General features: G+C 42.2%; 1 long non-coding RNA gene across 1 annotated transcript; it reads left to right on the top strand.

The window, feature by feature from the left end:
- The first annotated feature begins 1,578 nt into the window (after positions 1 to 1,578).
- On the top strand, positions 1,579 to 8,689 carry LOC136292146 (uncharacterized). Its single transcript, XR_010721839.1, has 3 exons — positions 1,579 to 1,778; positions 6,788 to 6,843; positions 6,927 to 8,689. It is a non-coding gene; the product is annotated as an uncharacterized lncRNA (long non-coding RNA).
- Positions 8,690 to 27,383: the final 18,694 nt, after the last annotated feature.

Here is a 27,383-nt window from a genome sequence, read left to right as displayed (position 1 = left end):
TGTCTAAATTTTCAGAGTAATAAAGTTAATTTTCTGTTGTCCTGTAAGGCTACCTACATGACTGAACTGAAGAACTGGCTGGTAGGAAATAATTTCTCAGCCACACAAGTGGCCACTTCTGCCAGAAAGTACTGGATTAGAGCCCAGTCCTGGCCTGGGCTGTGGAGATGCCTTTAAGCATCCTTCTTTTCATCCTGAAATTCTTCTAAACAATTTTCAGAAACTTTTAGATAGAAATGACAGCTGATATACTGGTGAGAAGAAAACCCAAATGTGAACAAGGAACTTGATTAAAAGCATCCTGGCACCAGCTCTGTGTGTGTATTTTCCAGTGAACTTCAAAACCTAAAAGATTCTTCACTAAAATGTTTTACAGCATCTGTTGGCCTTGCATGTCCCTCTGGCACAACTGTTTCTGACAGAACCTAGCAAAAATCAACACTTGGCCACAGTTGCAGCACGTGTGTTTGTAAGGTCTGTGAGATACTGAGCTAACTTTGGATCCCCTGGCAACTCACAGGAAGCTTTCAATTCCTTGGAGGCACGGGTCCTCACTACAAATCTCTGTTAAAATTCCTCCAGCATTCTGAGGGTTCCAAGCAGCTTTGATAATTTCCATTAGTAAGTTAGCTCCATTTAGCATTGCTGTTCAGTTTGGAAACCATCTGCAAGTAATCTTTTTTAGCTGTATCACCTTGTACTGGACAGGCTGGAAACAGAAATAATTGCATGTACCAGAAGCCAACTTTGTTATGTAAAATGGAAAAATACCACCATGAGCACCACCACCAGCAAAACACCCATTGCCCATTATTTTCCCTAGCAGCCATTAAAATTAAGTTGAACAGATTCCATGACTTTTGAATGAGCATGGGCTCATTTCAGAAGAGAAATGTCACAAATTTTGCCAAGTTTCCCTTTGTCTTATGGGAGCTGGCTTCAGTGGTTGAGCACAGTGGTAGCACATGGTGCATCCAAGCCATCTCCAAGTGACCTTCAGATAGGAAAACAAGCAGTGAGTGTATGTCAAAGGGAGGGCAGGAGGCACAGGGATGGCTTGGAAGGAGAGGGAATGAGAAATAAACGAAGGATTGTAATGCAAACAGAGGAGATCTTCAGGGGTAGTTTCAGTCTTGAAGCTGAAATAATTCATCTTTGTCAGAGAGCTCTCGTCTGGCAGTGTCCAGGTGCTGAATCATATTGGTCCTCATCTGGTATCCTGCAAAGAATGTTACCAGCCGGACTGATTTTGTCAAAAGAAGGAGATGTCTGTGATCTGATCAGGTGCCTTTGTATAAAGTGAATATACTGAACTTCCTGGAAACAGACATTTTGCGATAACAAAATTGATTGTGGTTTCCACTTTAAAACACTGCACAGCTCATGTCAATGGTTTAGGGATTCAGCTTCTGTTTCAGTTATTCCCACATGCACCTTACTCTGCATGCTTCACGCTCATATGTATAGGATTAAAAATGCAGATGGCTGCAGGTGATGGCCATAAGGGCCCTCACAAGCTGGGATTGCCCTGACCATCCACTTCACCTGGGATCTCACCCATACCCTCCAGCCAGGGGCTCTTCTTCAGCTCCACCCAGGACCTTCAGCATTTTTAAGGTGGACCACAAGAGTGGCCGCCTCTAGTCCTGCTCCTGGGTTGTTGTGAGGATGCCCTGGGCTGCCTCCTGATTTGAGCTGTGTCATGCCTGATGCTCACTTGGGGGACTGATGATCACCCTGCTTCATTGACAGAGAGTTCCCCTGGTTTTCTTCTTATGGTAAGCCTCATCTTGACAAGTGTTTCCTGATGCTAGCGTGATTTTTTCCTGTTTTATAGAAATACTTTCCAGAAATGTGCACAGAGACTACATGCCTGGGGATATAGTCTTTGTGTTACACATGATTTAAGAGTATAGTTACCTTGTTCTGGAAAGTATAACTGCTTGGTGACTCAGCTGCTAGAAAACACTGATGTGACCTTGATATTTATGATAAATTAATGTTGCCCTGGGTTTTAGAATAAAATAACATCTACTCACATGTAACTTCCAGAAATAATCAAGTTATAGGTTTTGGTGGCTGGGGGATTTCCTTGAGTTTCTTCTCTGATTCCAACCATTTTGAGAAAGCGATGGGCAGTTCACTTGAAATGACTTGTTGGCACCCTCTCTCTGTTGAGTTAGTAGATATCTAATCTAATAAACAAGCTGACATTATAATAATTACAAATTTGAACCTATATTGGTCATATAACCTGTGGTTCTAGGTAGCGAATATGATCATTGCCAGAGGAAGAGTGGAGGTGTTCCCTTGCAGGAGACTCACAGAGGTCAGGGGTTTGATAGGTGTGGCATTACCATGGAGCCTGCACAATCCCTGGTACTGGGCATGTTAAACGGGCAAGCAGTAAGTTTCTCAGAATGACCAGTTTTTATCTCCTTTCTACTTAATATCATAACATCCTTGGATTTAGTTGTGGACAGGTTAAGAGGTCTGGCAGTTCTATTCCTCAAGATGAGGAGACAAACAGGGACATTTCCCCAATCTGTACTGGAATGTGCAGAACTGCAGCTTCTGAGCTGTGAGAAGAATTGTAATTCAATTTGTCTCCTTCGTGCTTAACAACCTGAGGAATGATGAAGGTGGCAGGCCAGCTGTGGAGGATGGGTGATTGAATGCATGACTGAGGGGAAAAAAGGCTGGCTGCTAATGGGCTTAAGCAGATACCAGCACAACAGGAGTAAGAATGCCCGTCAAGGGATACAGTAACAGGTACTGTGGCAATGTATTGAGAACCTACAGGGCTTTAGCTTAAGACATCTGAGGCATTTAAGTGGAAAACAGACATTGTTTTCCATAGGGCTACAGTGCCAGACAGGATTTTTATGAAGATGCAGCAGGGCAGAGAATTGTATATCTCACTGAGTCAGAGGAGAGGTGCAGAGCAGTAACATGGACGTGATAAATAGAAAAGCTGGAATTACCACTTTAGGCAGCTCTGAGACTGCAGATCCAGACTCAGGGTTTTAGCCTGATCAAGGAGTATTAGGCACTGTAATGCCTGGTAGAAGCACAGGATTTTTTCACCAATAGAGTGGTTCAGGTTAATGAAGGAAGCAGGATGCTATTAGAATTTAATGTGCAAGTTTATTAGGCATTTAAATGGTGATTCATTAATAGCTGCAAAGGAAGATGAGTATCTTTCATTTTATATGCAGTTAGATGCTCTCACTTGGAAGCCTCCCCTAACACACTTAATTAGCCTGAAGAGGGAAATTATGCTCCCTGTGTACAGTCCTGTTATCATTCCAGTCGCTGAAGCAGCCTCCAACCTAACACACATCCTATGGGACTGCTGTGCTAAAAATAGCTGCCCACTGCTTCCAACTGCAGCAGAGGGCATGGCTGCAAATGAGACGCACAGACACCTACAGCACTCGTGGGTGTCGAATTCTTGGTTAAAGCAGATGTGTGCAGCACACATCTGGAAGAAGTGTTAAACAATTAACAGTCGTACAGTTAAATGTACAATTAAAGCCTGCAGTGAGCTGTCTAGAGCACAGGAGTGATTTCCCCAGGTGGGAAAAAGCACCTTCCCACCTGGTTGTTGCCAAACTTCAAGAAGTGGCAAAATTGGATTTCTGTTTAGATTAGGACTGGAGATGACTCTGCTCTGCACAGTCCCGTGTGGTACTTATACACCAAGCTATTCCCAAATAACTCACCTCTAAATTAGTGTCAGCACAAGTGCTGTGGCAGGATCTGCTACTCACCCAATGTGAATGCATTACCTTTCATACCCTAGCCTGCAGATTTAAGGTAACGATTTTGTATCTCTCTCTTTAGATCCAGCACAACAATTTAAACCTTTTGAATGGCAAGGACCTGGGAGAAAGGATAGTTTGCAATGAAAAATACTGTCTCCTTAGGCCCTCTTCCTTTGACTATGGCCAGTGTCCTAGGTTTATGTAATCTGAGGCATTTACGTGAAAGAAGCCCTTTCTGGGAACCTTTTAGACCAGGACTCCAAGTCTTTATTCCATTTAATATTCAAAGCTGAGGAGTTTCTTGTGATCCATTGTAATTGTTATTATCAATAACCTTTCCCATCCTCTGGGTTGATGCTGTATAAAATTCCCTGTTCAAAAGCCAAGTCAGGACATCCAAATGTAGGATGAACATTAAAAGCGGAAAATGAGACAATTACCATGTTTATTTTCATTTTACCCTGTTAATACCAGTGCTGTTTAACCTTAGAGATGGCACCGGCATCTGATTTAAGATAAATATTTTAGTCAACTGAGCTACACATCAGTAGACATGACAACTTTAAGAGCCAAAAGTTGTAGAGGGTTAGGTTATATTAATGGAAAATTATGTGGATGGGAGGGAGAAAAGGTGAAACTTTTAGATACAGTCTTCCTTCATAAGACTTATTGTGTTCCTAAAATTATTACCAACATATTTGTTTTAAAACAAAACAAGCCACAAATATTGTTTCAGCCTCCAGGCCTGGTTTTCCATATATTTCTATACATGCCATTATGGCAAGGCTTTTTTTAGGGCAGATTTTATCCTGAACAGTTTCATTGTAAGAAGACATATTCTGAAATTTCTTTTCTATCCTCCTGATGTTTGTATCGCTATTTTTCTCCCTGCTCCTCTCTTGTCACTTTACCACCAAGAAGGCTGCAACAAAAGAGAGAGGAAGGCTAGAAGGGAGAAAAACAAAATTTAAAATGCAGAGCACCATAAAACTGCATTAGTTTTCTTAAATACAATCAGGAGAAGTGATATTTTAATCTCATGGATGGGTTTTATGCCAATTAAGCCTGGTGTTTTGAAAACCTGTCTTTGAGGTGCTCTTCCTACTTCTGCTCCCCTTGCTGTTCACTTATATCTTGCTGAGACATGACTATAGAGCTTATATTGACTTTTATTTTTTAACTTTTTGTACTTCTCTATGTATGTCAACACAGAGTTATCAATACTGCATTAGCATTCTTTTTGAAGGCTGTTTAGTAATTAGTATTGTAGAAGAGAATTTTCTTAAGCATAGTCAGTGGAAGACTATATGCCACCCCCTTTGTAGACTGACATAGTAAAATTGTTGCCAAAATACAGATTTTTAAAAAAGGAAGATGTGCTAGCTGAGGCTACAAGCTGGATACATTGACACAATATAATGTATTATATTCATGAGTAAATTTTAGGTGCTTCAGCATTAAAAGCTGTTTTCTTCAAGTTTTTCAGTGTATCTTGACAAGGCTTAGGGATATCTGATGCCCAGCCACACGCTAATGTGTTTATGCATGTTGAACACAGAGTAGGACCACTATCTTTTCTGCAGATTTTCTACAGAAAAGCTCATCTTGTTCCTGCTCTGTAAATGAAACCTCCTTCTTGACTTGCTAAAGTTAATGGCAACCTTCCAAGTTTTCCTAGCTCTAGTCAGGGCTGTTGCTGTTAACATTTGTTACACGGAGGGAGGAAGGAAGGAGCATTCTTTTGTTCTCAGGAGAAAAGTTTAATCCCTTTTAAGAGCAAGAGGAACCGACAGGGAGCAATTAAAGAACCAGATCGGGGTCACGCACAGGGATTGTGTGTGGTGTATACAGCAGCTGAGCCTCCTCTGCTCACACCAGAATAAACTGGACATCCTTTTGTTCCTCCACTCCACATTTTCCAAAGCCATTCCTCAGTTTTGGTCATCATGGGTTTGAACTTTATGATGATAATATAACACAAATATGAGAATCAGATAGGAAAACGACTTGGTTGTCCTTCCAGCCCGTCTGCCAAGCAGTAATGGGGCTGAGGCTGCTGCATGGGGGATGGGGAGGCAGGAGTGAAGGTGAAGCCAAGTGGGTAGGACAGTGCCCTCACAGTGGGTCCCAGGCAGAGAGAGCAGAGTGAGCTGGGGGATGGTGACCAGGGGCACCCAGGAGTCCAGCTGGACACACGAGTCTGCTGTGACAAGGAGGTGTAGGGTTGGGAAGTGAAATTATTGGGTCAGATTTGGGTTTGTGACAGGCAAGGGTGGGCTCAGGGCCATCTACACCATAACTTGGGCAGGGACCAAGAGCAAGGGCTTGAGCTTAATACACTGGAAGGTGCCAAGAGCCTCAGCAAGGCTGCTCCCAGCAGTCAGGTCACACAGTTGCACCATCTCAGAGCCAGCCTTGAGCACTTGGAAGGAGGAGGAGAGGCTTCAGGACCTAACACCAAGAACAAATCTTTCACCAGAAGGTTGGTAGGGCCATCTGTTAGCCATGCGGATAAGGCTGCTGCAGAGATGATAATTATTTGTGTCTGCTTACTGTAGAAGCAGCTGGGGAGATTCCCCATGCCATTCTTTTTAACAGTGATTCAGCAAAGGCTCAGTCTAAAATTTGAAGTGATTCTGGAACAGGTTGAGATACAAATGAACAACATGAAAATTAGGAGATTGCCAGAGCTGGTACTAATCACCCAAGTGTTCTGAAGGAGCTCAAGGGTAGACTGAAGAATTATCTCCTGAATTTGAGAGATGGATAGTAAAGTAGCAGGTGAAATTCAGTGCATGTAAATGTACCTCCTGGGTAAAATTAATCCTAACTTCACATATAATATTCTGAGCTAACACTTTGTTATTCTTATGTAAGAGTGAAACTGTGGGTCTGTAACAGTTCCGTGAAACCATCAGCTAGTACTCAGTAGCAATGGAATAAAAGATTAAATAATATTACTTCGTGGAAAGAGAACAGGGATAAAAAAAAAGTCTGACTCCAAGGATTGCTCCCCACAGGCAGTTCTGGTCCTCTAATCTTGAATGTATCACAGCTGGAGGAAGTCTGAAGAAAGGTAATTCATTTGAGCAAAGGTATGAGATGATCTCTTTCAAGAAGCAGTTAAGCAGGCTGAAATTTACATTTTCCCTTTCTAAGGATGGATGGATGGTGTGATAGAGATCTACAAAATCATGAGCGACACAGAAGAGGGGAATAGAGATTGACTTCTTATTTCTTCTTGCATGAGAACTGTGGCCCATCAAGTGACACTTGTAGGAGGCAGGCTCAATGCAAACAGGAGGTGGCTGTTCCTGTGGAGTGAATGAGGCTTGTGGTACTGCCTGCCAAAGGATGGTTTGGAAAGGAGACTGGAAAAGTATTTAGAATAGAGCTTCTTTGAGTCTTACTATCTAGATAACCCACAACTGGCTCAGGGAGTCCCTTAAGGTTGGGCAGAGTATTAGTGTGAAAGTGCCTTCCGAGTGGAGCTCGTTTTTTGCCTCCTTTACAGACGCTGTTGAAGGCAGAAAACTGAGCTGGGTGGACCATGGTCTCCTCAGATATAACTACCTTTCCTGTGATTTTACTCATACCTTTATTTTTTATTTTTGAAGCCAAAAGTCTAAGTTACTATTTTAAATTCGAAGTGCATCTGTCCTAGGTGTGATGCAAGGTTATCATATACTGCCATGAAAATTCACTGTTGTGTCCTTTGGTCTGCCAGATCTTCAGAAAAGCTTTGACACTGTGCAAGTCTCCACAGAGTACAACAGCAATGCTAAAGGTGAAACAGAGCACTTTGTCTAATGCCAGATGTCCAGTGAGGAAGGTCACCAATCCAATGGCAAGCCCTCCAGCAAGAGGATACTGTGGTTTTATCAAGAGGAAGACAGGATCCTGTCTTCCTCTTCATGTGCAACCTTCTTAAAATATTTGTTCCTTTCCATCCTTCTGCTTTTGCATTTTGAGGGAATTTGCCATGAGTGGTTTCCATGGTTACAAGGATAGGGCTGCTCTTGGAGTGGGAAATCTGCAGAGAGCAAATAGAAAAACCATTGCATCTGGGATAGGGTAAATGTGCTTTGTATCCATAATGGTCATTCTGCTCCAGTTAGAAGCCGATATGTAATTGGAAAAAGAGATTTTTATTCTTAAACCCCTTGTCTTACTGTGAAGTGTAGTGTTCTCCTTTACCATTAAGTCTTCTTAGATGGCTGAAAGCACTCTGTTTTCTGTGGTCCCTTGAGCATTCAAGGGCAGGAAACAGGCTGTGTTGCAAAATACGCTACTAAACCAAGTTGTGCAATTTTCTTGTGTAAGAAGGAAAATGGTTTTTTTCTTTCTTATTTAGTTGTACACTTCCATTTTTTCTTTCCTCCAGATAAAATGGAGGAAAAAACAGGAGCAGTGGCTCTCTCCTTGCCTTTGCACTCTTTGGCAGCATTGTCAAATACTTGTGCTTCCGAGCAGCTCTGCAGAGCACTTGGTTGAACCGAAGAATAATGCTGGGCACATCTACAGGGTTTCAGGGCATGCACAAAAAACCTTCTTATGAAGTAGCTGCATTGAAACAAAGTTTGTTGTAAACCTGAAGCCAGCCTTGTCCCATGACTGTCTCTGAAGAACTCGCTGCTACAAAATTTGAGGAAGCCTTCACCACAAATGCAGAGGGTGAATTAGCATGTCTTTCTAGAAAGGTCAGTACAGAGCCTCTGCACACACTTGTAGCCTGGTGGGAGGAGCTAGGACGTAACTGAGCCACCCTCTACAAAAACTTTATACTCGAGTAGTGATTGCCTATTAGGTAACTTTGGTTAAGGGTCTCCTGCAAACCCTGACTGTAGAGAAGAGAAGTGGGGGAGAAAAAGCAACAAAGAAATCAAAATCCTGCATTAGAAATTAAACTTGGTGGCTTCTCTTGCTCTCTTCCTCCACAGATTTTAACCATAATTCTTTGCCACTTTAATGCAGAATCGCTTATCTGAGCAAACATCAACACAGTTTTCAAGGTGAGTGCAGCCACATCTTGTAGATGCTGATAAAAATACTCAGGGGACTAACTGATGTTCCAGGCAGGACTATCAAAGGATTTATTCTAATTTGGTTTTTTTTTTTCATTAATTGTTACAAATCCTGCAGTTAACTACAGTAAAAAATGAGCCCTTTGGCTAAATACACACAAAAACCCACCCCATTTTTAAAATGTATTTTTCTTATAAAGCCCAAGTTGCAGATGTCTTTTTATTTGCAGCTTCTACAGTAGATTTCTGCAGTACTTGAGAAAAATAAAGTGAGTTTGTGATAGAAGCAGCAGCTAACCATTTAGGGGAGCTTACCAAGGAGTAGAACATTGCAAATGGCAATAAATATTCAAATCCCAAAGCAAGATATTTCCAGTCTTCCATATTCCAATAAAATGATTAAAATGAATGCCTTGCTATTTATAGAGAGTGGCAGCTTAACACTGTAAGACATTCATATTTAATAGCATGCTCTTGTACTGCTGCCAGTGCTGAAGAGTTGAGGGACTGCTTGCCACGATGGATGGGTTTCAGCCAGGCAGAGCCTGCTGCTGATGCTCGGCTGCCACAACAGCCACGTGCCAGACACAAGGTTCTTCTGACAGGGCAGCAGCCCCTTGATGGGGAGAATTTATGATTGATACTTATTGGTGTTCCTAGTCACCTTACAGATATGCCTATGGTGTCACTTTTTAATGCTGCTGGCAGTCATAGGGCACAACTGTAGCCACACCGAATTTGGAGAGAATTTTGAGATATGCAGTAGCAACTGTGTGTGTGCCTCTGTCAACTAGCATTTGGCTGGCTCTGTGGTATTCTATCCCTTTTACTTGATGAAAATAACCTCTTGAAGCTTTGCCTTCTTTCATAATCATGCAGCAGTTATGGAAAAATATGGGGTTCTTCTAGTTCCACAAAAATTAAGCTGGACCTTCAGGAATTGGTGGTGGAGGGTGCAAAAAAAAAAAAAACCACCCCAAAAAAAACCAAACAAAAAAAACCACAGCAAGCCAGAAACACTTCTGCAAAGCAGTTTATTGTAGCCGATTCTTTTTCACCACAGTACTCTGTAAGAAGAAGTTCTGCCAGCTGTGTGTTAAATGAGATGAGTAACATCTGCCACATGCTCATTAAACGTCACATGTATGATACCCTCTCTGAATCTAGTGCTAATTAGGATCTGTAATGAGAGTTATTCTCCTTTTAATTAATATGAGCAGGGTAGAAATCCAGCAATATCTGAGTGAGGAGCTCACATCTGCTTTTCCAAAAGCAGCTTGGAGAAGCATTTCACTGGACTGAAATGTCATGCAAACAGCAGTAGCAGTGGCTACTTCTTTAAACTGGGCCACAGGCCTGACTGCACTGGAGCTGTTGACTTGCTTAAGTCTGTTAATTCTGCTGTAGGGAGTTTGGTTATCAGTGGGGTGATGTGAAGAATTCCTTTCACTTTTCTTCCTTTCTTCTGGCTTGCTTTCTCCCCTGAAACACAGGTCTTGGACAAAAGCCAAGGTCTTGATCTAGCTCTTAGTGCAGCAAGTGGAAAGATGCCCATTTATGTGAGAAAAGCTTCAGATGGCCCATGACAAAAGATTTAATGGAGCCTTTTTTAGTAGTTAGGTTTGCTCTGATTTCTTTGTCTGTGAAATAACTTCATCTTCTAATGTGTGCAGTTCAGTCTGACACCAATGCCCTTTTGCAGGGGAAAGGAAAGAGATGTTTTTAAAATAAATACAAGTATGTGGAGATCAAGACTTCTGAACAACCCATAAAAAACAGTCTTTTGGAGAAGTAGTAGAGACAGGCCTTCTAAAGGCAGGTTGAACACAGGCTCAAGGAGCAGTTACTAACTAATGAGAAAAGACTGCTCCATTAGAGCCATTAAGTATCTGTACCATGTGGCAACATATGGCCAAGGATGCAGCTCAACAGCAGGAGATATGAAGGTCTGACTTTGCTAGACAGAAACTTGCCCCCACTCCCCTGCCAAAATGCATCCCAGAACTCCATTTCTGATGCACAGCCTCCCGGCCACGGGAGCTGGGGAGAATGCATGTGTTCTGGAAGTTGGGGATCCCCACAGGTGTGAATCAGACCACTTAACAGGGAGCTTGTGAAGAGAAGACAAGCTCTAAGACATAGCTGAGAGGCAAGATTGCCTTTCTTGAGAGAAGTTGGCTTCAGCAGGAAGAAAGATCCAGCTGCTGCTGAACCCCTGCAAGAAGACATTCTGTTACCTCATCTGGCTGTGAGCTTCTCCCAGGATCCTGCTGCTGCTGTGGATCAGGCTGCCTCCTCTGCACACCCCTGCTCCAGGCAGCAGCACCTTGTCCCTGTGCAGGATGGTTGGAACCTGCTCCTGGAGCTCCCATGGGTGCTCAGCAGCTCTCCTGCAGTGAGCACAGCTCATGGGCCTCACCTCAAAGTGCTCTGCTGGGGCTGCCTGATGGGGAGAGCTCCTGGTCATCCCAGGATTCACACAGATGGATACATTTTGTGTAGGCTATAGGCCACCGCTGGGCAATGAAGGCAAATAATCTATTGCAGTAGGTCAAAGGGTCAAAAGACTTTGAGCTGAAAGCAGGTGCTGAAGCAGAGCTAAGCCTGTCTGGTGCTGAGCTGATTGGAAAAATCGCAAAGGCATTTCTCCCTCTGGCTTCAGCTTTATCATTTAAGTTGCTACATTTGGTGAGGCTTCAGAAGCAGCAAGCAAATCCACAGAGGTAAAGCAGGGGTTCATATGTGTCAAAAATCAGATCTGCAGAGCTATTCCCATCTGGCTTTTATTGAGTATTCAGGATCATGTGACTATTGTGTAAGAGAGACCAATTCAATTACTAGTGGAGATGCTCCAGCCTGTTTTGAGGAAAATAATGAGCTTTTGGTGTTGTTATAAGAATAACTAATTCTCTGTTTAAGGTAGGCTTAAACCAGTCTGGCTAAACAGATCTAGCATTTCCAATTAGAAATAAATGCCAGAAAAAGCCCTGATGTGTTATGTTTCAAATGAAAAGGATGTATCTCTGTTCAAAGGAATCAGAGATACAGTTTTGATTTGATCTACCAGCATTAGCTGAGTATATGTTCTCTAGAAAATAGGTCACAGCAAGAAAGGCAGCTAAATTTAAAGAAAAGAAATATGAGCTGAAGTGACTAGGGAAATTAAGGTGTTCAGTAGAGGAATGGCATGAACTGACAAACAGCCCTCTTTCAGCTGGGCATAAATATGAATGCCTTCCACATTCATGCTAGACAGAGCCTTTTATTAAAATCTACTAAATAATAGAATTGCAGTCTGCATTTCTTAGGTTGGAGTCTTTGAGCCTACTGTGGCTGCCTTGTAGGAAAAATGTAAAGCTGGTCTTTTAAGTGGTCATTCTTTCATCACATGTGAGAGTGGGAAATTCCGAATCTGATTTGACACATGGCTTTTCAGGACAGTAGCATATTAAATAAATATAAAATAAACACTAACATCACTTCCTTGCTGCAGGTATCCATTTTTCCAGTAACTGTATTCCCCACTCTAGCTTGCTCTCCAACTTTGTTTCTGTGCCCATGCTGAGAGAGTAGCCAGGGCTCTTGCTTAGATGTTCCCCTTTTCTAGCTAATACATTATCTCACCTATTTATGAAATATAGTTTTGAACATTTTAGGTGATGTACTCAATATTGTGATTACACGTTGTTCTTGTTTGCGATTATACCATCACGATTACAATATGGCAGTCTGGAAAAAGTCCACCATGTCATTCTTAGTGGTGTAATGCTGTTATTAGGGAAATTTTGTTTAGGATTGTCCTTTTCTAGTGTGATTAAAGAAATTAAATGCTTGTAAAGTCACATATAAATATTTGAGTAAATATATGTACATGCATGTATGTGTATATTTTTGTGTATATATACATGTATATTTGAATATTCACCAATGTTTCCATATGCTGAAGAAGCTTTACACTTTAAATGAAGATTCTGAAAATTTGGATGCAATTTCTGGGCCAGGACTAAAATCAGCTCATTTTGTTAACTCTGTCCCTGTTTGTTTCTTGGCTGCTTCTTGCTTTTCATTAACTTCACATGTTTTTTCAAACATGAGGCATATCAAGGCATGGGCCTGATGGAATTTTTCAAAGGTATTGCTTTTGCTGAGGTTGTTTGTGATCTTACTTGAAGTGATAGCAGTGTGCACTAGGGCACTTCACGCAGGAGTTAGCCTGGAATTTAATAAACAAATTTGGAGAATAAATTGTAACCTTTGATCTAGAAACAAGCCTGTTTCTGTAGTTTTCTGCTGGCTGATGGATCTTTATTGGTTTAGATTGGTAATGTTGTTATTATGAAAGGAATTGGTCTTTGTGATAGCTTTAGGAGGCTGTGAATGTAATGGGAGTTGTAGGAGGAAAAGCAACCATCTCATTGATTGAAGTAATCAATGAAATCATCCTATTCCTTCCAGCTGTTTCAGTGACAAATGTGACATTATTCTCCCCACCATCTACCAGACACAGGTATTTTTGTGAGCATTATTCAGTCAGAGGCTTTGCAGTAGGTCATACTTCTATGTTGATTACTGGTGTACTCCAAATTCTGGTGTGCCCCTGCAATAGCTGATTTGGGATGGCAGGTTATGGTCATGAGGAAATGCTTGCAGAAAATGCCTTTTTACTCTGAGCAGGACTAGAACTTTCATGTTGAAAGTAATTTGAACAACAATGAACATCAGTGTCAAACTGAGTGGTGAAAAGGTGTTTACAACCTCCAGTAAGCAAGATGGCCTCAGGATGACGCAAAAGTAAGCAAAAAAGGAGATGTGTCCTGGGAAGTTTGCTTCCAGCTCTCCAGGCAGAAAAGTCAGTGGCAATCTCTGTATACTGGAGTCTGTGACCAATTGCTTGTCCCCCAAAGGAGCTGCCCTGAAGGTGGTCATAGGGATGGTGATCTTGTATTCTGGTTTGCATTCAGCAGACAAACACTTTATAGGGAAGGCATAGGAGCGCTACAAGAAAATGCCATCCTCTTTCCCCAGAAATGCAAAGAAATCCCAGTAGATTCCAGAGATAAGCCACCCTCCTGTAGCCATTGGATCAAGCCAGAACAGCTCTTTAGAAACAGTTTTCTCCCTTAATCTTGCCAGCAATTTTAATTCATGCAGGCAAAAGAGTTGGCATTTGCTACTAATGTTGACAAGATATTTTTCATTTATTACACTGATTCTCAAAAGCAAAACCAAATAAGTCCCTTTCTCTGTGGTTTGGGTTTTTGTTGTTGTGGGGTTTATTTTGGTTTTCTTGGTAGCCTGTCTGTTCAATAATTTAATGACTCATTAAGCCTCTTGGAGGCAGAAACCATCATATTGTACTAAAGCTAATACAAGTCAGTCCTTCCTCTTGGCCAGGACATCATAAAAACTTCAAAATACTGATGTATCTTTTGGAATATGAGTTTCCAAAGAACAACTCTGACATTTTCTGTATCCTCAGAATGACTCTTTTGTGTTAAGCAAAATGCTACAAACAAACACTGAAACTGTCATTTCCTGACACCCACTTCTGAATGTTCTAAATACTTTCTCAGCTGTCCCTTCCAATTTAGCTGTTCTTGTTTGCTGTTCCCTGCTAAATGGCAGGTTAACAATAGAAGAAAGTATAGATAAATTGTCATAGGCTATTGTCCAGGGAGTGCTTTTGAACAATGCTCTGCTCAGAATTTAAATCCTCATAGATCATGTCCACAGCTACAGACTGTGTCCAGAAGGGCTGCTGCTGTAGTCCCTGAGGCCACTTGGATCTTTTGGACATAGGTTAATTGAAAATCACCTTTCAATCAATAGATCGCTTCTCTTATTATGATGAAGCTGCATTTCTGATGGGTATGTTAAACTGCCAATTTTGGGTGTCTTGCAAGATGATGGAGAAGACCGAAGGCAGATACTTCAAAATTACAGTGGTTTTGAACTGGGTTGATCTTTATGGAGAAGTTTAGATGTCTGTGGTATCTTCTTATTTTTTAAAACTTAGATATATTTATTCTGTGTGAGTTGTGTTTCACTGCTTTGTTGCCTTAGAAAAGGCTTCATTGACATATTTAACAACGTTACCTATGGCTCTCGTTCAAAGATCAGTGCATAGAGACACAGCTGAGCCATATGCTCATACTTACTGGGATAGTCTTTTGCCATTTCAAACATGTTTCTAGACTGTGAGGAAGAAAAGTCTTGAAAACAGAAGCTTCTAACTTTTTATGGCTATAAAAAATGATCATATATCTAGGGTCTGAGTATGATGAAAAGGTTATTAATATTTTAGGGGAAGAAAAGGGTATTTGTAAAGAAAAAGCTCCTAAAATGAGCTTGACCTTCACCTATAGTATTCATTATAATGTGGTTGACGCAGAACGAAAATAAGGATGTGGCAGTGCTGTAGAGGTGAGCTTTCTGGTTGACAGCAGTCTGGGGAGAACTGTAATTGCTTGAGACTTGAAGTAGCTTTATTTGAACTAACTTCAAGCTGTTATAGAAAATCAATTTTGAAACCTCATTCTCCTTCTGCTCACTAACCCTGTATTTTTAAGTTTGGACTGTCTGTGTTTGGAGTACCCTCAGCAAGCACCAGTGTAAGGAGCTCACCAGGATCCAGGTGTGAATGGGAAGATAGGTTGAGGGGTGGGGAGTATCCCTGAGACCCGAGTAGCATGTTCTTCTTGCTGCATGGAGCAGATCAGACCTGCAGATCCAAAAGGAACACCCTCAAAGTGGGTTTTGCTAACAAAGCCCAGTGTCCTGGCCAGAGGATAGAAGGGTAGTTTTCTTGAGGTGTCCTGATCCTTCAGTTCTGGTTTGGGAATAAGCATTTTTAACAACAGCCACCGCAGGTGTTGCAGCAAGTCTTTCCAATACACCAAGCTGAACAGGAGGTATCCCCTCATACTGAAGAGGCTTGATCTTGTGGATTTCTTGGGCCAAATGAAATACATACATGCAGTCTGCTGTCTACATGTCCAGCTGTCTAGTCAGGGCATGATGATATCTTACCTGTCAAGGCCTGTTTAGAGAGAGGACAAACCCATCAGCCCAGCTGTGTGTCTTATATGGCTCCAGATTGAAGGCTGATGGCAATTTAGCAGCTTGTGTGCCTGGACATGCTGTCCAGCATTACATGATTGGCTGGCAGAATACATTCTCTGGATTTAATTTACAGTGAAACCAGAGCAACAGATGAAATAACACAGATAGTTGGGTAAATAAGGTTTCTATTTACACAATTTCCTTTTTCCCCCAGGTTGTTTCCCCATACACTGAACCTTGGCACTTTCACAGAGTTGCTCTGCTTGGACTTGTCTGTACCTAGATCTGCCTGCATGAGGCTGAATGTGCTTCAGGCCACAGCTCATTCCCTTCGTCTTCCTCATCAACATCATTTGGTCTCTGATCACTGAAGTCAGTCAGCCACTGATTTGCCCCAGCTGTGGTTTTGATGCTGTGGTGCATGAGGTTATGTTGGTAATACCAAGGGAGGCTTGTTGCTGCTCACATTCCATTCAGGGATTTGCTATTTTATGGAAACTGTTTTAAAATTCTCACACAGCACTAGGAAGTATCTTTTCTTCCAGAGGTATGATGAAAAGTTAAGTAGGTCATCTTTTATCTTGAAGATATAAAGCTTGAAAATGAAATCTTCTGAAGTAGTATCCACTTGATAAATCTAGCAAGGGGAGTTTTTGTCATTGCAAGATGATGCCGTCAAATAGAGATAATGCTACTGCAATTTGGGATTACTCTGTGGCACTGGGTCACTGTTGGCTCTTGGTTTGAAGTAGGCTTTCAGTGATGTGAGCTTTCAGTAGCAAAGTGAAAATATTGTGAAACTACAGTTGGTCTTCAGTGACTTTGGGGAACAGCTGAACCTGTGGGGTCACCTGCTGCTCTGTGTTTGCTTCACCTTTCCTTGTAAAAGAGGCAGAGCAAATTGGAAAATGAGTTGAAAAGTAAGCCTCTCATTTGACTAGGAATAGCCTGAGTTGCTGGCTGCTGAGCAGTCTCCCCTTAATTCCTTAAGTCCCAATGGTCATTTCTTTGTGCTATGTGCTACCTAGATCTGGATGCCTCGGAGATGTGCTTTTCAAACCCAGCTATTTAAGGAGAAAAATATAAGCTTATAGAAAAGTTCTTTTTGCTGATGACTATCTTCTGCTGAGTGCTCTTCAGGGGCATAGCAGAAGGCACAAAGCATTCCTCTCCTGAAAAACAACTTGTTTGTATGTTTATCCTGACACTGTAATTTAGGTCATAGAAGGTTGGGCTGCAGTTGCTTTTTCAGAATCTGTCTCTTGCAAATATGACATCGTTTGTAATCTTTCAAGCAACATACATATGTATATACACACACATATATATGGAAAAGTATATATATGTATGTATATACATGCATACACTTTGTCTTTAGAAATAAATATCCTCTTTCTGCCACTATCTATTCCTAGGGGATTTCCATACACCCCAGGGTATGGCATTTACCAGCTTTTGTCCCTGCTATGACAGAGCTGCAGCTCAGAGCTGTGTGCCCTGCCCAGGCTGGGGAAGAAACATTCCAGCTATTCCTAATTTTCTTTCACTGAAATAACTCATGGAGGCTTAAAGCTGATGTTAATCTTGGACGGGCAGATGAGGAATTGTTGGACACTAGGGCTCCCTCAAGACGTGATAGGTGTTGTGTTCCCCTTGCATGTAAGGTGGTCATAGTCCAACACAAGTACAATTTCTGTCTGTGTTTCTGTTAGGGCTGTGCCTGCCTCTGTGTAGCACATCCTCTTCGTTCACTGTACCTCTGGCTTTCTGGCTGACCATTTGTTTCCAGGAGCTGCACCTCTAGCTGTACAGACAGCTCTGTCTTTCACCTCTACATCCTGCCATATGCCGAGGTTTGTGTTGCAGTAACCGAGGCATGCTCTCCTAGAGTGAAAGATAACTCGTGACAGCTTGCAAAATCCCTGCAGACATCTCTTAAACCACACTGCCTGCTCATTTTAGTTTAAGCAAACACAGAAGACCACAAAGAGAAGGAAATTGGCTGTCCAAGTTAAAAGTGACAGGTTCAATCCCACCTCCAGCTTCCACCATGTTTTTGTCTCTTCCCCCTTCTTGGCACTATTGCCTCTGCTTCAGATCATGAACCCACAGGATCTTCTTTGGATCAGCCGCTAGCCATGTTTAGGACATCATCATGAAAGGCATGGTCTATCCCCAACTTTGTTACTGGCCTGCAGCATGACCAGGAAGATAATTTAGCTCTTGTGCCTCAGTTTCTCTTGTGAGAAATGAAAATGGTGATATTTCTCTGAAGTGCGACATGAATCTGTGGGTAGGAAAACACTGCAGACAAATCCAATTTTATTGTTGGCCACTAAAATCTTGTAGACAAGAGTGATGAGGCAGCAGTAGGAGCCGCTGGTATAATGCAGAGATTACTAGTTCCACTGGGTGGCAGCTGAGACTGATCTTAGGTGAGGAATAATGCTTTCTCCTTTGGGTTGAATGTAATGACTTTTTGCTAGAAGAGAACAGATCCAGAACCAAGTCTACTGCAAGGGTGTGATGCTGTGACCACCTAAGATGGCAATTTTCTTTTTGTTTACATTATTTGAACCTCCTATTTAATACAGACAATAAAACAAGATCTTTTGAATCAAAAACCCCATCAAACCTGCTGGGTTTGGATTGCCAGTCATTTACAATATTTTACAGACTTATAAACAAAAGTTGTGTCAGCAGAAGTCCACCCATTTTTCATTTGATGTGTTTCCTAATGCAATCTTGGTTTGAAAACCAGGCCATGAGAAGTCATGTCTCAAAACTGCATTTGTTGGGGAGGCAGATAACCAAACAAGCAGAGTGGATCATATTGTCTATAGCCACATTCCCCCAGCTGTGTCAGGCTCTGGCAGAAACCAACCATTGTATAAAGAGCCACTGGGCCTGAAATAGCCTTTTGGCAATCCTGTAGTGCTGCTAACAGGCTGCTGTGGGTGTGCACTATCTTGAAGGCACAATTCAAAGCACTGTGCTGTAAGGGAAGACGCTATACTTTATCCTGTGCCATCTGGCATTATCTACATCCTCCACCACTGCTGCCCTCAGGGTGGAACAATCTTTCAGTGGCATCTCCCACTGTCCATCTCTATGCTGGTCCCCTGGGAGGTAGCTCTCTGGTGTCTGTTTCTTGGTGCTTTGTAGTGTTTGGACCTAACAAATGGGTCCCAAGCAAAGCAGGATACTGAACCATTTAGTAGTTGGGTCTTGTTTTTCTGTTCAAGAGGTAAAGAAAAGCGTCCTGTGGATGATGGCAGACTTATGAAATAGGCTACAAAGCTGTGGCAAGAAGTGTTCAGTGCTGGTTAAATGCTGTATTGGTGTATCAGGAAGAACTGCTGTCTATGTCTCCAAAATAGAATAAGTTTTATTATCCTTGCTTGGTGGCTTTCCTCCTGTTTCTTGAGCACCTTGTCCTTTCAAAGAATCCTTCTACAAGCCCAAGATTTCTTTGCATTTGGGCTTTTGGAAGAAAAATAATTCTTTCTCTCTTTGTGCTGCCTCAAAGTAAATCCACACCATGGACTTTGACATAGAACTTGTCATTTTTATTGTACATTTACCTGCAAGTGCGTCACTTACAGATTTATTTTTTATTCTTTCTTCTGTTCTTACCTGCCCAGTTCATTCAGGGAATGCTGTTCATGTGGGTGCAGTGGTTAGAAAGGGGCTGCAGAAGTGCTCTAGGAAGACTCCCTGTTTCAGAAGAGCTAGCACAGCTGTGCAAATCTGGCAAAGGCAGCTTTCATAGGAATTGCCTTCAGGGCGGGCAGAAGGCATGACAGGAACAGCGAGGCTGTGTTTCACCTGCCCCTGAAGTATAACTTATTTATTCTCCTGCTATAAAAGGGCCATTCTCAGCCTAGTCTTAACATCAGAGAGATCTGACACCTGGGTTCTTCTTCGTCCAGCAGATTTGGGCTGCAGAGGAGAAGCAGGCTGCTCTCAGCACGGGTGCAGGAAGTCTCTGCAAAGCTGTATAAGACTGGCCTGGGTGTCAGTGCATTTGCTTACCAACATGGTGGGGTTTGGATGTGAGAGGGCATGCCATGTATAGTTAGAGAGTGAGAGAGCATGGAGGCTCATTCTTGGGGATTGAGTGTTAATAAGGTTTGGCAAGAGTCACAGACAGAAGAAGAAATGGTTGCAAAGCTAAAACAAGGCTGGCTTCAACCCTGAGACATCTTGCATGTTCCTGCTGAGGACATGACAATGAGCATGCAAAATGAGGGCCCCCCTTGTTTGTGCCTGAAGTGATTTTTGAAAGGCATTTGATGGCCAGTGTGGGTGAGCATGGGACCATCCATCAGGCCTTCTACAGTGCATCTACAAGAGTGTGGAGATGTGCAGTGCAGGAGCAGATGCCCTGAGAAATGAGTGGGTTTAGCTTTAGCATCTCTTTCTTTACTGCCTTGCATCAGGTAAGATGCAATGCAGGCTCCAGCAGTGCAGGCTGACATTGTGTAAGAGACAGTGAGGATGGTTTTACTCTTAAACTTTATAGACCACTTATTGTTGCTAAGTGGCATACTAAAAGCTAAAGAACAACAAAAGCCAGTTTGTTGAATTTGCATCGGTTGCACTCGTGAAATGATTGTTCCAAGCAGTACTAATACACTAGAAAGAAAACAATGAAACTGAATTCTCTGCCTAGACAGCATAGACTGTTCAAAGGGAACCCAGAAAAAGAAGTTAATCCAGGAAAAATTGAAGCTAACTTCAACTCTGTGAAGAAACATATCTGAAACAAAATAATTTGACATAGCCTGGCATGTAGCTGTGGCAGCTGGTGCCCTCCCAAAATAGTAGAGGACTTTAAAAACCTTTGTCCATCAAACGGAAAATATCCTCCACTGGTGATGAAATTGAGAAAGAATTTACATGTTCACTGAGCTGAAATACAACAGAAGTGCAGTATACAAACTCCCTCCAAGAAGCTGTCAAACCCAGCCCAGTGCCCCATGAGGTGTAGAAAAAGCCTAAGAACCTTCATAGGGTGATGCAGAGCAGGTTGCAGTGGACAACAGGAGGACAATTCACCTTGCACAGCAGTGCTGGCCTGGGGCAGATGCAATTTAAGCGTGATAGAAAGTGTGAGCAGAGCTATTCACCTCTTGAGAAGCTATTCTGCTCTCTTGCGAACATCAGCCTCTCCTGAGACTGCAGACTGCCCCCTGCTCGGTGCAGCACCATGCCCTCACTCAGACTACTTCAACCCCCTCCTTCTTGCTTTCTCCCTCTGATAGCTAAGAACAGAGCAGTGAGGGAAAGCAGCTCGAAAATCTCTTTGGCTCTCTGCCCCGACCCTGGCAAGCAGCTGTGCAGGGTCAGGAGCTGAGATGTGCCAGCAGCTCTGCTCTGGCACCCTGGCAGCACAAGCTTGCCTGTCCCATGCACCCCAGCCCAACCTAAGGGCACCCTCCTCCCCAAACTGGTTTGACAGTGAATTCCAGGCTGCTTCCTGCTGATGATGGTGTGATTAAACAATAGATAGAGAGATAAGCAAAAGGGTTTGATACCACGTGTTTTTGCACTGGTAAAACCATCAGGCAAGAGCATAGGGACTGTCTTCCCTGGTGCTCCTCTCCCATCCTAGAGGAAATATTTTTTTCTTTAATGTTATTTAATTTTATTAAAATTAATTCTATTGTCTTATTTAACTAGGTTTTCTAGCTAATTAATCTGAAGTTGGTGGTTAGAAGTAAAACTAGTTTTACTAGTGGGATGATCACCCTATCAGGAGCATTAGCATTTAACTGAACTACTTCTTTTGTCTCAACTTCTTTTCAGCAACGCCAGCTCCAAGCTTCTGGAAATATGAACCTATTCCCTTGTGTATCATAAGAGTAGCCACACCACACAGACAAGGCACAATTAGTGTCTGGGACAACCACAGGAGAGAAATATGTACATGAAACCCAACACTTGGTAAATGCTCTGGACTTAACACTGGGGGTTTTTGAGGAGCTGTGGGATGATGGACTGCAAGGCAATCTGTGCATCAAATTCTTTACTGCTGCCATTTCACTCTGATTCCTCTACACATTTTCTGCATGTTAAGTTGTTTTAAAAACAGGGTCAGGTACTGGTTGCCTTACCCTTTTGTTTACCACAGTAACAAACAGATCATTCACTTGTGCATTGCCCAACATTTGAAACCAAACCCCATGTAATTGGATCAGGGGACTTTGGGCTGATCTGTACAAATAGTTGAACTGACTTAACTGTAATCAGTGATAGAAAACAACACTTGGAAACACAGTGTTTTGGCTGATAGCAATTATGTTTTAGCTTGGTAGTTTATGAACCCGAAACAAAGTTTTAAATTGATAGGACATCTTACCAACCAAAAGGTAAATTTGCTCTAAGTCATAACTGATATAAATTATTACAACTGTGTCCCCAAAGGAGCTTCTGAGGGATTGACTGATCCAGTTCAATAACTGACTGTAGTTAAACTGGCTGGAACTATTTTATGTAAACCAGCCCTTGGGGCTGGGAGGTTTCACAGTGAATCAGGTGAAGAGCTGCACAGCAGCACCTGAGGAGAAACATCAACAACTGTTTGGAGCTTCACACATAGACCTGCTTTGCAAGAAGGTCAGTGTGTGTCAGCAGAGCATAATTTCTTTTGCTATCGTTGGAAAGGCACAAAGATCTTCCTAAAACCAAATCAAGAATGCTTCTAACCAAGTGACACAAACTGCTAGTACAGTGTAGTTACATTATGTTGCTTCCAGTTTCCTAAAAACATATCAACGTGGAACCTAATTTTCAGCAGGCTCTGGTAGAGCAATTATTACTTATCTTTGCCATCTGGAAAGATGCTTCTGGATCTAGTTATCCTGTGAAGTGTATAAATTCTGCATTGTGTGCACCAGCTCCTTCTGACAGAAATTTGTTTCTGTGAGCATGTCTACTCTCTATCAGACTTCCTCTGGGCACGAATCAGTATTAATGATTTTTAGAACCTATCTTAAGAAATAGCAGCCAGGGTATGCATTATATTATTCCACTTGTCCCCTGACTGAGGTTGTGTAGGTTGTGTCACACACATACTGTGGTGTGGTATAGTTTCCTTGGAAAGATAACAGGATTTCAAAGAAAGCTTTGAGTCAGTGATGTGGAAGAGAAAAATGTCCTCAGTGCTCCTGCTGCGTATGGGCAGAAAATGTCAGCAAATATTTTAAGGTAGTGGCAGTGAGAGCACAGATCACACAGTTTGCTACAATTTGTAGCATCTTTGGAGACTATGGCTCAGATAGCATCCCCTTAGGCATCCAAATGGGTAGGATTCAAAATTTCATCTTGAACATTGATGGTAATGGGAACAGCTGTTCACTTCCATGTTCAGGTGTAAACAAGGTGTGGTTTAATGGGCACAAAATCATCTGTTTGCAAAGAGCAACCCAACCTACCCCACAAGCTACAAGCTTCTAGGGCAGGCTCCAGCTGAGACTGGCCTGTGTACCAGACCCAGACTTGCTCTGACCCTGCACCTAGCCCTGTGCTTGGGAGGAACCAAAATGTGGCTCCATGGGCCTGACTTCCATACCTCAGGCTTGGGCTCTACAGCACTGTCTGTGCACCTGAAGCTGAGTTTGCCATCGCCTCAGCTAGCACAAAATGCCATAATCTCTTTTAGATCATGAACACAGATCAGATACTGATCAGTGCTATCTGTCACTTTTGACAGTCCTCTTGGCAGAGAGCTTTGTGATGGACTCAACATAAAGATTAATTTCTGTTGAGTCAGGGAAGGAGTAAGTGAGAATCTGGACAGCTCACATTCAGTCAGTCTATGGTGCAAGGGTTTAGGGGCTTCTGGCCTTTTTTTGGTTTCATTGTTTTGGTGGTTGGTTGGGTGTCTTTTACAGTTAAACAATTTCAATGAGCAGGATTAACTTCACTACAGTAAGTAAAAGACACCATGCCCATATTACCAGTCTGTTGGCCTGGGCCTTCTTCCTAAATTAATGTATGATGGGATGGGTGTCAGTTTCTGAGGAGTCAGTAATCAGGGGTGGGAAGCAGTGTGATGTACTCCCAGTTCACCCTCAGTAGATTCCCTGAGCTGTGTACACATTGCACAGAGACTGTTTGTTCAAAGAAGACATCAAGCTCCACTAACTCTCACTACAGAACCAAGCTCATTATGAGCTTGCAAGCCTCAAAAGGTAGTCCTTTATCATCTTCTTATTTTAACTGTGAAACACACAAGTACAAAACAATCCCTGGCTACAGAACACTGTCAGCATCTGGTATTTTTAGGGGAAATGCCCTGGGTTTTTCTCCTGTACCACTGGTGGTACTGCAAAGTTAATAATCTGAACTAGTGTGTTCATCATTGCATGTAACAAAGAATTTTAATGACATTCTATTTATATCATAAAAGGCTCTGTGCATGTGTCACCCTTGTGTTTTGATGTAGCTGTCTCTCAAATACCTTCTGATAGACATCTCTGCCAGTCATTGCATGGCAGCAGTAGGAGTAAAATATGCTAGGACGTTTAACACAATACTGAGTATTTTTATTTAACTTGTATTCCTGGTTGTGTAGTACTCCAAACTACACTTGACTAGTTAGGTTTGGAAGGGTTTTTCCTTGCCAAGAAAGGGCTATCCTACAGTGAGATTCTTACAATTATCTATTATCACGTGATGTGCTGCAGGCCAGAGACACACATGTAGAATATCAGCATTTGTGGTCTGCTTGGACCAGATATGACAAAGAAATACTAAAAACATGAGGGAGGACTGGGGCAGAAGGATAAGGGTAAGAACGGTGAGGGAAAGGGGTGCATGGCTGTGAACCCCTGCAGGCATATATGCTGCATGAGTCATCTCATGCAGTCCTTTGGCTAATCTCGGTGCTCCCACCATGATTCAGGGTTTAGGAATGAGGATGCAAGTGGAGGCAGCCAGTATAGGCCCCTTGTGGCTAGTGAGCGGTTGTGTTTTCAAACCATCAAAACAGAGAGGAAAGATCCAGCCCTACCATTAGTCTTTTGTTCCAGCTTCTAACCCAAAGAACACAAATGAGGACAGGAGATGATTGTTCTCAGCAGATCCCACCAAACTGGGAAAGCAGCAGATGAAACAGCTGCACAGGTATCCAGGATCCAAAAGGTAGTTCCTGTCCCAGGAATTTTTAGGAAGACCACACTTTCTTCTTCCATATCTTGAGATTTCTTTTAGTGACATCTCTCAGAGTACGAAAATACTTCTGGTAGATACAGACAATAGTTTAGTTTGCAGGTTCTGTAAATAATTTTATTTAAGAATAATGAATGTTTCTGTTTATGCTGAAACATTTCCAGGATCAAAGTGACATTGCTGTGATACAGAGATTTTCCTTACAATAACCATCACAGAGATGGGCAAATGACAGCTAAGCCAGTATCACACAAAATCTCTCCATCACATCTGGGAAAAAAGTAGCAATCTGTTGGTCCTTGGCTCCCAAAATAAGATCCTCCTCCAAAACAAGTATTTTCATAACTATTACATGGCTGTACATCTTAGTGCATTAGTAGCTGTCTTCTACGCTGGCTTTTTTTATAAATTAGTTTGCCTCAATTGATGGAGGATTGAGACTCTGTACAGGTGCACTGTACTCTAACATAGTTTTCATTACTTTCATTACTTGTCCCAGCCTTCATTTTCACTGCACTTTGGGATTTTTTTAGGTTGTATAAGAATGAATGTGATCTGCCTTGGGAAGAAAAGACACAAATTAAACCAAATCTTCACTGTGCAAATAATCTGAAATATCCTATCCAGTATCCAGAAAGATGGTCACTTTAATGAAAGGTATCCTGTCGTTTCCTAAACCTCTTTTTTTTTTCTTTTTTTTTTTTAATTTTTTTTTTTAGCTTTCAATTGCTGCTAATGCTTTTTATTGTGCATCTCTGTGTAGGCATTTAAAGCTGCGCAAAGTGAGTACATTTTTAAAAAATCCTCCTGTTTCACCCTGACAAAAATGACCATACACGGTGTCGAGTGATGCAGAATTTTTTTCTCCGAGCTGACTGGATCTATCAGTGTGGAAGATTGAACACACTGGCATTCAGTTCTGTCAAAAGCGAAACTCCATAATGTGCTCTGTTTCAGCAAATACTGATCTCCTTTGTTGCAAGGCTTTCTGGATGCATCATTAGTCACTTGACATTCTGTGTACCCTAGAAACCCAGAAACAGCAGCATCAATGCTTATCTGTTTGTATATTTTAGAAAACTTCATTTATGGTTTGACTTCAGTCACATCACTTTGCAAATTATCTTTCAAGAGCCTGTCTCATCAGAGAATAACTGGAGACTGGCCAGCATGCCCATGGCCTTACCATTTTTATTCCTTACTCCAATGACTCAACTCACCCACACCACTAGGACCTCCATAGCACTCATGACCTCCCTGGGTGCTGCTAAAATTATTCATAGCTCCAATTCACTGACTGACTGACACAGACAAACACATACACAAGACATGGGTAGAGCTAAGCCTCTTCAGCTGTAGGCTTAATCCAGCAGATGGAGCAGCTGCCTGACACTGTGGTAATAGCCTGTGTTTTTGTCCAGGTCAGAGTGATCTGGTGGCCTGGTGCACCTGGTAATTATTAACTAAAATGTGGTCATTTTTTGCTAGCATCCACAGGCACGAGAGAGAGCTCTGCCCCACTGGATATTTTGGAAAAATTTTACTACTTCCTGTGCTTGTGTGCTCCCATTAAAATAGTTTCCAACTTCAGAGTTTGTCATTAGGCTCTTAGAGTTGGCAAGGCAAATGGTGATCTCTGCTGTAAATCTAGAATGTCATCTGACACGGGCTTTACCCATGGAAACTGATCCTAGATAGAGACCACTGTAGTGCTTAAGAGAAATCTGGTCATGCTCTATAACTACTAGCGACTGTAGTCAAAGGGAGCCTCATGCACCTTGTAGTAATGTACCCCCAAGTAGTAATGACAAGAGGTGTGGGTACCCTTTACCTTGCAAATGAGCTGTTCCACATCATCCCATGGGAATAGGAACACAAGGCAAACCTAGCATTCCCAAGGTTTTGTGTGCTGCTGTTACATTTCCCCTACTCCATCCTGGAACACTTTTCAGTCTTACCTTTTTCTGTCAACCTCCTCAGATGGTGTCATGTTCTGTCAGCTGGGTAAAGTGCTGATACATTTATTTCAATCTTGACATTGTGACATGTGCTTTAGAGATAATGACAATTTCAAACAAACCATAGCATGACAGGCCCTCATTCTCATGCTGTTTAAATGTGTACTTACTTCTGTAGGAAACCAAAGAGGAGTAGATAATGCCATCTGTACCCCAGCTACGAATCTGGGACTATGAATGCAAACACTGTAGCTGCCCTGAATAGTGGGAGCTGCTTTTCGTCATGTCAGAGCTCCAGGCAGGGAGGCTGCCTCCTCACACAGAGCATAAGGGACATGTCTTTGCATCCTCTCAACCCCTGCTCAAGAAGCCCAAGCAGAGCTCCTGGGGCAGTT

Source organism: Chamaea fasciata, unplaced genomic scaffold (assembly GCF_029207755.1).
Source record: "Chamaea fasciata isolate MVZ Bird 193981 ecotype frontalis unplaced genomic scaffold, bChaFas1.0.hap1 SCAF_1, whole genome shotgun sequence".
Lineage (NCBI taxonomy): Eukaryota > Metazoa > Chordata > Aves > Passeriformes > Sylviidae > Chamaea > Chamaea fasciata.
The sequence above is the reverse complement of the archived record's forward strand: the minus strand, read 5'-3'. Positions and strand labels throughout refer to the sequence as shown.